The sequence below is a fragment of the Lynx rufus genome, unplaced genomic scaffold, assembly GCF_022079265.1.
Source record: "Lynx rufus isolate CCGP_SWC_20201006 ecotype Redwood Valley unplaced genomic scaffold, mLynRuf1.p SCAF_51, whole genome shotgun sequence".
Classification (NCBI taxonomy): Eukaryota; Metazoa; Chordata; class Mammalia; order Carnivora; family Felidae; genus Lynx; species Lynx rufus.
The window spans coordinates 87813-100628 of NW_025814869.1; the positions used below are offsets into that span (position 1 = coordinate 87813).

The 12816-nt window shown below is 40.2% G+C and overlaps 1 protein-coding gene across 4 annotated transcripts in view; it reads left to right on the forward strand.

The window, feature by feature from the left end:
- Positions 1-2343: 2343 nt before the first annotated feature.
- Positions 2344-12816, forward strand: part of LOC124527579 (gamma-taxilin-like) — a 697565-nt gene continuing 687092 nt past the window's right edge. For 3 of the 4 annotated variants that reach the window (XM_047100674.1, XM_047100673.1, XM_047100675.1), the window contains exon 1: positions 2344-2463. The gene's annotated coding sequence lies outside the window, so the exon portion shown is untranslated. The remainder of the gene's footprint in view (positions 2464-12816) is intronic. The other variant, XM_047100676.1, reaches the window with a different exon arrangement.

The following is a 12816-nucleotide window of genomic DNA, read 5'->3' on the forward strand; positions in this document are numbered from 1 at the left end:
GCGTAAGTTCATGAATATAAGAATTTAAACTCTAAAACTTTTCAGAGAAAACATAGTCACAAATCACCACATTCTAGGATTAGGCAGTGGTTTCTGAGATATGACATCAAAGTACAAGCGCAAAATAAATTTTATGCGCAAAGAAGTTAATTGGGTTTCATCAATATCAAAAACCTTTGTGGGGTGTTACTGCGCACCGAAGGAAAAGTTCTCAGACACTTAGATTGAGTGAACATGCAGGGCTGCCTCAGCCAGTGAAAACGGTAGCTGCGGCTAACTGCACATGGCTTTTATTTCTTATTTTATCAGATACGAGTATTAAAGAGTACCAAAGCATAGGACAAGAAAACAAAGGATCTTCTGATGTTTATGTGAAAAACATGCAGGGAGTACGTGCATCTCCAATGAGTGCCAGGAAGTTACAACCAATTTTGTACCTAACTATCCTTTGGGGGATCCTAGGGCTCTATTCTGATAATGCTATCGCATCCAAGAGCCTTGAGACCAGAACACTGCTGACGTTTCAGCAATTCCCCATTTACCCTTCAGGACTTAGAATACATTCTCTAGAAATAACTCAACAGTGGAGCAAAAGAAATCATGAAGAAAGTGCAAAGGTAACTCACAGAATGGAGGAAAATATTTGTAAACCCTGTCTGATATGGGCTTATATCCGGAATGTGTGCATAAGTCTTACATCTCCATGATAAAAGACAACGCAAATTTTAAAATGGCAAAAGATCTTAAGAGACCCTTCCTCCAGAAGGCCAGCCAATAAGCACAGGAAAAGATGATAAATATCATTAAACACGTGGAAGCACAAGTCAAAAGTATACCAGGGTACCACTGGATGTCTATAATCAAACGAATGAATACTAGGAAGATGTTGGCGAGAATGTGGATAAATATGTCGCTAGTGGGAACATAAAATTGCGCAGCTGCTGTGGAAAACACTTTTGTCACTTCCTTAATAAGTTAAACATATAACTACTATATAATCCAGCAATTTCACTCTTAAGTATACACCCAAAAGAACTGAAAACAGATGGTCACACAAATATTTGTACAGAAATGTTCATGGCAGCCCTATTCACAGTTGACAAAAATTGAAAACAATACAAATATTCATCCACAGATGAATGGATAGAGAATATGTGGTAAATCCAAGGAATATAATGAGCCCTAGAAAGAATGAAGAACTCATGGATACTACAATCTTGAAATCAAAAGAAATCAATTGCTAGGGTGAAGGGAAAATGTGAGGTGGTTGTTAGTGAGCACGGTGTGTGTGTGTAGTGTGTGTGTGTGTGTGTGTGTGTGTGAAGGTGACAAAAATATTTTGGATTTATATAGTAATGATCACACACCTTTATGGATATGATAAAAATTATCAATTGCATACTTAAAAATGGGAGAATTTGATGTAGTGAATTATACCTTTTTAAAAAAAGTCTTAATTCTTGGAGCTCTAATTGTATCAGATGGAAACATGTATCAAATGTATCAGGAACCCTCAGAGCAACATTTCATATTAACAACAACAAAGAAAAGCTATTCAGCAAACCAAGTTTATTGTAAATGTAATCAATGAAACAGATGATGGACACAGTAGAATTTATTCAGGAAATACTTAAAGGCCAACTATTTGCGGAGCTTTGTTCTGGAAGCCCGGGTTGGTCAGCAATCCCTCAACAAGACCAGAGCCCTATCTCCCAATAAGCTGTGACTGGTAAATGACAGTCAAAGTTCTGCTGGCAGGGCAGGCTCTGGGCAAGTGTTGGAGACCAGACAAATCATGAAAGCCAATAGTCTTCCACTTTTTGAGAAGTGTGAGGACACCTTAGGTTAATCCAACTAAAACACAAGTGTATGGCTGCTTTCACTCAACGCTGATCTATTGTCTATTACATTCCCAAACACTGGAATACCTCTTAAGTTCTTCGAATACCTTCCATAAGCAGGACCTTTTCCTCGGAAAACCACAAATCCCAGAAGGCTGCCTGCGCAGCCCAGTGGGCACGCTCACTTTTTCAGAGCCCCGAAGTACGCTGTGGGCTTGGGAGCTACAGCGACGCAGCTTGCTCGGAGGGCCACTTCCAGCTCGATCCGGAGTCTCTACCCCGGACTTGGCAACGCCTCACGGCCTTCACTGAAACTCTGGCCCCAAAGAGCGACAGCGTAGCCTTTAACATTCCCCATCCTGCCCGACTTCCTCCCCTCTAAGGACAACCTCCTCCGGTCACGTGAAATACCTCTCGTGCGTGACTGGTTGCCGAGGTACAGAACCTAAAAGCTACGGTTGGAAAGCTTCCGTGCTGCTGGTTAAATTGCTTGCACATTTTGGCTGCTTGCGTCAATCCTGCGCGACTCAGGTGAAACTGGTAGTGCTGAAAGAGGCACCCACCATCCTCAGTTAGGTCACTGGGGGAAATGCCTGGCTTGCCACCGACTACAAGGTAAAAGGTGAGGAAGAATACTGTTTTTTACGTGTTGGCTGTTAACGCTTGTTTGGTAACCTGTGCCACGAGACGAACATTTGGCTTTGTTTCCTCCCGGGCGATGACGGTGGGAGCGAGTGTGTGTTTTTACCTGTGTGTAGGACTAAATGGGGTGGGGAAGACCGCTAGGGCTTGGGGGCGCTTGGCTGAGAAGGAAGGGCAGGGGACGCAGCCCTGTCTGAAGGCCAGGTGCGGGTGAGCCAGGTGTGACAGCCACGTGCGAATGTCGCTGCGGGGGCCTTGGAGCCTGGTGGTCTTGCTCCCAGTGCTCCCCGCGCTGGGCACCACAGTCGGGAGACGGGACTGAGGTCAATAGCTAGCCCTGGGACTTTGGTGGGTGCACAGAGTTGCTCTGGATGCGCCCTGGCAGAACTAGCGAGCTATTGCGTAGTTCGGTAATGGCGCGGAGGCGCTGGCTACGCTGCGTCTCCCTTTTCCTGCTCTGCCTTTCCTTTCCGCCACCACACAGGCTGGTCCGTTGCTGTGAAGTAGCTGGTACGGGCGCGTGGTTCCTGGACCTTGGCTCTTGGCATCGCCCGTTTGGCGACACGCGGGGGCAGCGATGCCGAGGTGATGCCAGAGGACTTCAGTCCGACACAATTGGGCAGGATCGTCGTGTAATAACTTGTGTTTCTAACTTACGTTTTTCTTCCTTTCTCTCTCTCTCTTTTTTTTTTTTTTTTTTCTTCTGTGCTTTGAGTGGCTTACCCCTTCCTGGCCTTTGCTGTCTCAATGTGGGACCCATTCTAGAAAATTTCCGTTATTTTACTTACGGCAAGGAGTTTTCACTCCCTGGATACAAGAAAGTGGAGACCTCCTTAAGAATGGGAGAATCCACTAGTTCTGCGATCGGTTTGTAGAATTGGGGAACGGTCACGCAACGCATGCGGACGCGCTCCTTAACAGTATGCTGTTTTCGCAGCCCTGTTGCCGAGAATTGCAGACGAGGGCTTTGGAAATCCCGTTTCTTTTCCCTTCACTTGAACATATTAAAACATTCACTCCTGTATGAAATCATGAAATAATATTTTTCTAACATGTTTAATGAATTTCAGAAGGTCAAGTTTATAATTGAGCAAAGTGTCAAGAACTAGCTTTTTGGGGTCTGTTTCCAATGTTAGGTATTTTCAGGTATCAGTACAATGGGTTACTAACTTCTCAGGGTCCACCCCCCCCCGCCCCCCACCTTCTCAGGGTCCACCCCCCCCCCCGCCCCCCACCTTCTCACGGTCCACCCCCCCCCCCCCGCCCCCCACCTTCTCACTCTCCACACAAGAAAGATGTGCAGAAAAGATCCAGTATGTGCAGCACTGAAAGCGAAGTCGCAGATTCAACCTAGAAATTCAAAATTGTCACTTTGTGTGGCAGTGATTTTAGAGATCCTTCCCCCAGGGAGAACTCTGATTAAAATTGTAACATAAGTTCTGCTTTATGCTCCTTCGGATGAGGATAGAAAGTGGTTGGATTAGGAACAAGGGCTTATTCAATTAGTATTTTAAATGACCAGATTAGAAAGGTTAAGGTAATGACCCTTTGTGTTAATAGCTGGACACGAATAGTCTGAAAATGATAGCGTCTCAGCTGATTCATTTTTGTCTACCAACTGTGCAGTTCTCTGCTTATGCTTTTGTGGCCTGTTTTCTAGTTTTGACTTCTCGTTTAACTGGGATTGAAACGTTAACAGGGTAAGGTATTCATTTTGAATTTCTTCTCTTTCTTTTTTCCTTTCTTTCTTTCTTTCTTTCTCTCTTTCTTTTTCTTTTCTTTTCTTTCTTTTTTTTTTTTTTTTAATTTCAAGTTGGGTGAATATCTGCTATCTGCAGAAGTCACCTTTAGGTACATTCTTTAATTTTTAAATTTTCTCACTGACTTGGAAAAAAAAAATACTTCTCAAGGTAAACCTCTTTTCCTCTTTTCTCCCCTATATTTTCAGGAAGCAGAAATAATGTGTAATTATTCGGTTATTTTTTAAATATTGGGGCAGTTAAAACCCAAGTGACTCCCTTGTTCCTCTGTTAAGACGATGGCTTTGATTGGGTTCTGTTATTACAGAATTACCTGTTTTTCCCTTGTTGTGTTTATTAGTGCTTATATATTTTGCGGTTCTGTTAGATGTATGTAAAGTTGTAATTGTTAATTTTTGTGGATTGACATTTTTGTCAAAATATGATGCTTTTGCCTTTTGTAACAAGTTTTGCCTTAAAGCCGATTCTCATTTTAGCATTGCCCCTCTACCTTTCCTTTAGTTACTGCTTTTATGAAGTATCCTTTCCCCATGCTTTCATTTTCATACTGTTTGTGTCCTTGTATCTGAGTCTATTGTAGAAAACGGTTAGTTGGACTATTCATGTTTAAAATCCATGTGTCGTACTTGGCCCCTTAATTAGAGAGTTTACTCCATTTACGTTGAACGGAATTACTAACCGGGATGAATTTACTTCTGCTAATTTTTTATTTGTTTGGTATGAGTCTTTTTTTCCTTCTGTTACTGCCTTTTCTTCTGTGTTTGTGTTTTTTTGTAGTGTAGAATTTTTTTTCCTCATTTCTTTTTGTGTATATTGGTCACTTTTATAGTTGTTTTCTGGGTATTACAATTGGCCCCTTCAGTTTATAACAAATGAATTTGACTTACTACCAACTTTGTTTCAGTAGTATACTGAAAGTCTGTTCATATACAGTTTTGCCATCTTCTTTGTTGTACTGTCTTAGATTAATTACATCTTTATAGGTGAAATGTTTTTATTTTTGTTTGTAGTTTGTCTTTTAATCACCTAGGGAAAAAAGGAAGTTAGGAACAAAAATACAGTAATACTGGCTTTTGTGTTTATCTTATGTAGGTACCTTTAGTAGTTTATTGTTTTGTATGGCTTTGAGTTGATGAGTAGTATCCTTTCATTTCTGTCTCATTTTCAAATGTCTCAAATCTGATCTTCGTTTTCATTTTTTGTAGTGTGGGTCTGGTAATAAAGTATTTTCTCCTCCTCTTTTGCTTTGAATTTATTATTTTATTTCCTTTTATTGAAGTGTGGTTGATGTACAATATTATATTATTTTCAGGCATACAGCATACTGATTCAACATATTAATACATTATGAAATGACCGACAAACACAGTTACTCCACTTACCATTTGTCACCATCCCCCCAGCTTTTGTTTGTCTGGAGATGTTTAATGCCCTCTTTTGTTTTGAAGGACAGACCTTGAATTTATCGTATCTTAAGTTTGTTGAGCTCCTTGTATGTGTAGATTAATAGTTTTTATCAGATACGAGAAATTTTTTCACTTTTAAGATTGTCTCTTAGTGGCTGTTATTTTCGTCAAATATTTTTTTCTGCTCTTCTGTATTCACTTCCTCTTTAACTCCCATCACGTGTATGCTGGTATGCCTACAGGTCTCTTAAGCATGTTGATTCTTTTCATTCTTCTTTCTCACGCTTTTTCATACAGTTTCTCACACTGTACCGTTTCAGTTGACCTGACTTCCAGTTTACTGATTTTACTGCCTGCTAAAAACTCTGCTGTTGAATCTCTTTTTCATGAGTTTTTCATTTCAGTTACTGTACTTTTTGGGTCTGGAATTTCTGTTTGTGGTTCTTTTTTTGACTTTTATTTACTGATGCTGTTGTTTTGTACACACATTGTTTTCCCAATTTAGCACTTTGTCCATATAAATTTTATTTTATTTTTTTATGTTTATTTTTGAGAGAGAGAGAGAGAGAGAGAGAGACAGACCATGAGCAGGGGAGAGGCAGAGAGAAGGAGACTCAGAATCTGAAGCACGCTCCAGACACGGAGGAGTCAGCCCAGAACCTGACGCGGGGCTTGAACCCATGACCTGAGTTCATGACCTGAGCTGAAGCTGGCCGCTCGACTGACTGAGCCACCCAAGCACCCCATACATTTTATTATTTTTAAAACTTTCTCAGTAACATATTTACACCAGCAGGTAGTTCAAAACATGCATGTAATTAGTTCAACACCAAGGTTTCCTAAGGGACATTTTCTGTTACTTTGTTTTATTCCTGTGATTTGCCCATAGTTCCGTGTTTCTTTGCACACATTATAATTTTTTGTTGGCAACTAAATGTGGCGAATGTTGCTATCAAACAAAAACAAATTCTGATTTGGTAAGAAGACACCTTATTTAAAGAGACCGGTGCAATATGGAGAACATTCTGATTGTAGCAATCTGAAAGTATCTCGGTCAGAGAGTGGTTTTTCTTTTATTGGGAGGGTAAGCAAGATTAGTAAAAACTTTTTCAGGGGAAATGAGCAAGCAAAGAAAGTGAGCATATGGCATGATGGGCTGTGTGTCTCAGCTCTTACTTGGGGTGACTTCTTAATAGGGGGGAATAATCTGTGTTTTAGTGCTTACTCATGGGTAAGCCTGAAATTAGGGGTCTGTGGAATGGAAAGAAGGTTGACTAAACTTTGGTCAAGAGAAGGCAGTGAGTAAGAAATGTGCAGTTGTGAGTACTGAACTGTGGATACCAGAATCTTTCCCCCACTAGCTAGGGTTCTTGCTGCTTGTGATGGATTATAGTTGTTTGTTCAGTTAACTTTTTATGGTTTCTTTATGGACAGCTGTTTTGCGAAAATAATATATACTTTGTATGGTCTTGGAAGTCATCTGTTTTAGATAATGATATGAAAGATACTTCCTTGAAAGCTGGGAGTGACAAAAACAAAAACCAAACTCAGTCTTTACAAGTGGGTTTCATTTAGGGAACTCCGTTAACGCTTGGCTAGGCCATTTAAAACTTGCCTTAGCGCATACTTCCTCCTTGAACATAGCAGGATGTAAAACCTTAGGATCTTTAAGGTCTTTTCTGAGCATATCCTGCTCTTGCATATGTCTGGTCTTCTGGATTTCCCTGGTATACCTGGAGCGTTTTCTTTTTTTTTTTTTTTTTTTTTTTTTTTTAAAGAACTTCTTTTCAACGTTTATTTATTTTTGGGACAGAGAGAGACAGAGCATGAACGGGGGAGGGGCAGAGAGAGAGGGAGACACAGAATCGGAAACAGGCTCCAGGCTCTGAGCCATCAGCCCAGAGCCTGACGCGGGGCTCGAACTCCCGGACCGCGAGATCGTGACCTGGCTGAAGTCGGACGCTTAACCGACTGCGCCACCCAGGCGCCCCCCTGGAGCGTTTTCAAAGCTCTGTTCCATCTATCTTTCTTCTCCAACCTTCTCATTTTTAGGTTGTTTGCCTTACCTGTTATTCTTAGCCCGGAATGGTGGCTGTGGCTGTTACTACCACTTTGGCACTCGGAGGCTATACCAGCCCAAGGGAGTTCGTTTTGAGAGTAGCAAAATAAAGGCTCCTTTGGAGCCACTGTATGGGTCAAAACCCATCATCAGTGCTCTTAAGAACAAGGTTTCTATTAGCCACTCTGCCACCAGCAAACCACACCAGGAATGCTAGCCGCTTTCAAGCTGTGGTTAGTGTATGTTAGGCAGGTAATTATAAAGTCACTCTGTCCTCTTACAGATATGCAGTAGCTGCTTTCTTCGTTTAGCCCTCCCCTGGTGGTTGTGTTGATTATATTCCAGACTTCTAAAAAAAAAAAAAAGTGAATTTGGACAGTTTTGGGGAGCTTAATCGTTGCCTTAGTGTAGGAATGGGTTTATGGAAAACCTGCCTCATTATTTTCAGTCATGTCCCTCCCTCCTGCATAAGCTTAAGTTTGTAAAGCAGTGGTATCCAGATAACACACTTAGTTAATGTTTTGTTTTGTTTTTTTTAACTTGGTTAGGTGAAATAGCTCCTAATGAATTATCTGTAGTTAGTATACAGTTGTGATTGTCTAGAGTTATCTGTAGACTATCTAGAATTGATACATAATTGTATAATTGATAGTGCAAATGACAGACCTTGCTTCAGGGACGCTTGTTGTTTATGTAAAGTAGAGTTTAAAGTAATGTCCCAAATAAATTCCTTCTCCTCCTTTTTCTTCTTACCTCTCCTTTTCCCCATGGTCCCAATATGATTATAAGTAACTTTCAGATAATCAGATGGGTGTGACTGTATTTAAAACATCTAAAGCATATACCAATTTAATGTTAGTATTCAGCAGCACTCAAGAGAGTAGATATAGATACTAGGTGACCTTTAGTATCCATTCAGACCCAGAGATTATAGTTTTGTGGTTTTATCCATGTCCTAGTTGAATTTATGTTGGCAGTTACGACTGTGTAAATTCTGCTCTTTGATGGAAAAGATTTACCAGATAACCAATGTGGTCTCCCTGTGCTACCACAATACTTTTGTTAATGTTTATGGTCTTGGGAATTGATTTTAATTCTGTTTCCAGAATGCCCCTCCCGTCTTCGCACTTTCCACCGCTTAACCTGCTGTAAGCAATAGTTACTTGTTATGATGACATTTTTTTCTACTTCTATAAGGTAGACTGGTGTGGTGGGGAATAATAGCTTCTAGAATTTATGCCATAGAACATCATTTCTTCTTTAAGAAATGTTGTTGTGTTAACATGTGGTAAGAGAAAAAAATTTCTGAAACCTGTGGGTGTATTATCCTGCAGAAGGAACTTCCCGCTTACGATTAAGTGGTGTGCTGAGATGGGGAGATTGTTCTGGATTATTTGGGTAGGTGGGCTCAGTGTAAACACAAGCACCCTTATAATAGGAAAACAGGAGTGTGAGACTCAGAGAAGGAGATGTGGGCAGGTATCAGAGAGAGATCTGAAGAATCTGCTGCAGACTTTGAAGGTGGAGAAAGGAGTGGTCTCTAGAACTTGGAAAAGGTGTGAAAACAATCTCCTTGAGAGCCTCGAGAAGGAGGCCTGAGAGCTTCTGATCTTCGTAACTGTAAGATGATAAATGTGAATTTTTAATGCATTAGGTTGATAGTAACTTGTTAACAACAGTATTAAGAAGCTAACATAGCATGCATCTTACAGAATTCCTCATTCACAAATTATTACAGTAGTTCCGCTGTGGGCCAGCAGTTTATATGCATCATAGCAAATTTTCTCACAACTCTATAAGGTAGGTACTGTCCATCCAGTTTACAGATGAGGTAACAAGTGTTTAGCTCTCACCATGGCTGCACAGGACGTGGTAAGTGATATGTTAAAATACTGGGCTCATGGGGCGCCTGGGTAGCGCAGTCGGTTAAGCGTCCGACTTCAGCCAGGTCACGATCTCGCGGTCCGTGAGTTTGAGTTCGAGCCCCGCATCAGGCTCTGGGCTGATGGCTCAGAGCCTGGAGACTGTTTCCGATTCTGTGTCTCCCTCTCTCTCTGCCCCTCCCCCGTTCATGCTCTGTCTCTCTCTGTCCCAAAAATAAATAAACGTTGAAAAAAAAAAATTAAAAAAAAAAATAAAATACTGGGCTCTTTTGGCTCTAAGACCATTATCGGTTCCATATGTCTCATGCTCTCTCTTATTAGCACAATCCTCAGTTGTTAAGGGTATAAAGGGCAAAATCTTCTTGCTGAGTGTGAGCAAATATTGGTGGCAAGTAAATGAGTAATAGTTTTACTAAATGAAAATAAATTTAATTAAGGGTAGGATGTGATTAGGAAGTGTCAAGAAATCTCGTGAGATCTAGAGACCAGGTGGATTGTGAACCGTCTAGGCTTCATACCTGTGGTTTCACTCATTTGAGCCCCACCTGGACGTTAGATACAGACTTGGAGGTATGGGTGCACTGGAATTCTCGGAAAAAGCACCTCAAAGTGTAACTTAGGTAAGTTACAGGTTGACCATTGCTTAAAGTGTGAAGTAGAGAGACCCATTTTTAAGTTCTGTTGAAGAAAGTCCACAATTGTGTGTTTAACAAACGCTAAAGTGGTCTGGGAAAGTAGGACAAATAAAAAAAGCATTGATGTTTCAAAATGGCATGATGATTGGTCCACATGGAGCTGGAGAAAGGTGGCTTCGGCAAATTGGGACACAGATGATGCACTTAGCTAACCCATAAAAGTAGAGGACCATCTTATATTTTAGGACTGTCTGGCTTTAAAGATGCTAGTTGTGTGACTCAGCCCCTGCCACTCTGCAAAATAGGTCAGGTCCAAGCATATTTCAGTGGACGTTAAAATCTTTGGATTCCTGATTATTTTGGCTGCCAATATCAATACAGATTTGTACCTGCATCTCTCAGAGTACAAATAGTCATTGAATTATATATAGTTAGAGCTAGATGTGGTTTTTAGCTCATCGTAGTTTTATAGACAAAACAGCCACAGGTATGAAATCTGAAGTATATAACCCTCTGTGATTGTTTTAAAAGGCAAAGTACTTAGTCTAATATACTATCATTTTAGAATTCGTCTATAAGGAATCTACTAGTATGTATACTACTAGCCTGGAGATTATAAAACTAGAAACTCTATAAGACCCTTTTCATAACAGACCGTTTGCCAAACTATTTTGGTCAATTTTGGCTTCTTCCGTGCTGCAGAAAATTAGATTTCTTCATCCCTATATTTAGCACTTATATTTCTTCTCCCAGATGCTTTGCCTGCCAGCAGGGAGTATTTGTAGTAACTCCTACTAAGTTATTTTGTCCATATATTATTGCCTACCAGAGCTCAATTACCACTTTCAGAAGAACTTACTCTTCAGAATGTGATAGGTCATAATGATAATTCATTTTTATTTGTCCATATCTTTGGTTCTTGTACATGGACAGACTTGTTAAAATTGCTCATCACCGAGACTGTTCATTATACCCGCCTGTAAAGGATTTCTGAGTATTTTTTTTTTCTTTATGATAGCTTTATTGAGATATAATTCATATGCCATAAAATTTACCCACCTAAGCATATAATTCAGTAGTTTTTAGTATATTCACAAGGTTATATAACTATCAGTACTAATTCAAGAACATTTTCATCACCCAAAAGAAACTCCTTTCTGGTTAACAGTCACTCCCCATTTCTCCTTGCTCCTACCCCTAGCAACCATAAATCATTCTGTCTTTATGGGTTTGTCTACTCTGAACATTTCATGCAAACAGAATCATAAAATATGTGGTCTTTTAACTGGCTTCTTGCACTTAGCATAGTATTTTCAAGTTTCATCAGTGTTGTAGCATGTATCAGTATTTCATTTCTTTTTAATGACCAAATAACATTCCAATGTGTAGATATTCATTTTGTTGTATCAGTTCATTAGTTGGTGGATATTTGAGTTGTTTCTATGTTTTGTCTCTTGTGAATAATACTGCTATGAACATACATGTACAACATTTTGTGTGGATGTATATTTTCAGTTCTCTTGAGTATATACCTAGGAGTGGAATTGCTGGATCATATCTTAATTTTATATTTAACTTTTTGAGGCACTGCCAAACTGTTTTCCAAAGTGGCTGCACCATTTTACAATCACCAACAATGTATGAAAGAGTTCCTTTTTCTCCACATCTTTACCAACACTTGTATTTTTAATTTTAGCCATTCTGGTGGGTATAAAGTGGTAGGTAGATACATATTTGATTTTGGTTTGCATTTACCTAGTGGTTAATGATGCTGAGCATCTTTTCTTGTGCTTATTGGCCATTTGTGTATTTTCTTTTTTTTTTTTTTTTTTTATATGAAGTTTATTGACAAATTGGTTTCCATACAACACCCAGTGCTCATCCCAAAAGATGCCCTCCTCAATACCCATCACCCACCCGCCCCTCCCTCCCACCCCCCATCAACCCTCAGTTTGTTCTCAGTTTTTAACAGTCTCTTATGCTTTGGCTCTCTCCCACTCTAACGTCCTTTTTTTTTTTTTTTTTTTTTTCCCCTCCCCTCCCCCATGGGTTCCTGTTAAGTTTCTCAGGATCCACATAAGAGTGAAAACATATGGTATCTGTCTTTCTCTGTATGGCTTATTTCACTTAGCATCACACTCTCCAGTTCCATCCACGTTGCTACAAAAGGCCAGATTTCATTTTTTCTCATTGCCACGTAGTATTCCATTGTGTATATAAACCACAATTTTTTTATCCATTCATCAGTTGATGGACATTTAGGCTCTTTCCATAATTTGGCTATTGTTGAGAGTGCTGCTATGAACATTGGGGTACAAGTGCCCCTATGCATCAGTACTCCTGTATCCCTTGGGTAGATTCCTAGCAGTGCTATTGCTGGGTCATAGGGTAGGTCTATTTTTAATTTTCTGAGGAACCTCCACACTGCTTTCCAGAGCGGCTGTACCAATTTGCATTCCCACCAACAGTGCAAGAGGGTTCCCGTTTCTCCACATCCTCTCCAGCATCTATAGTCTCCTGATTTGTTCATTTTGGCCACTCTGACTGGCGTGAGGTGATACCTGAGTGTGGTTTTGATTTGTATTTCCCT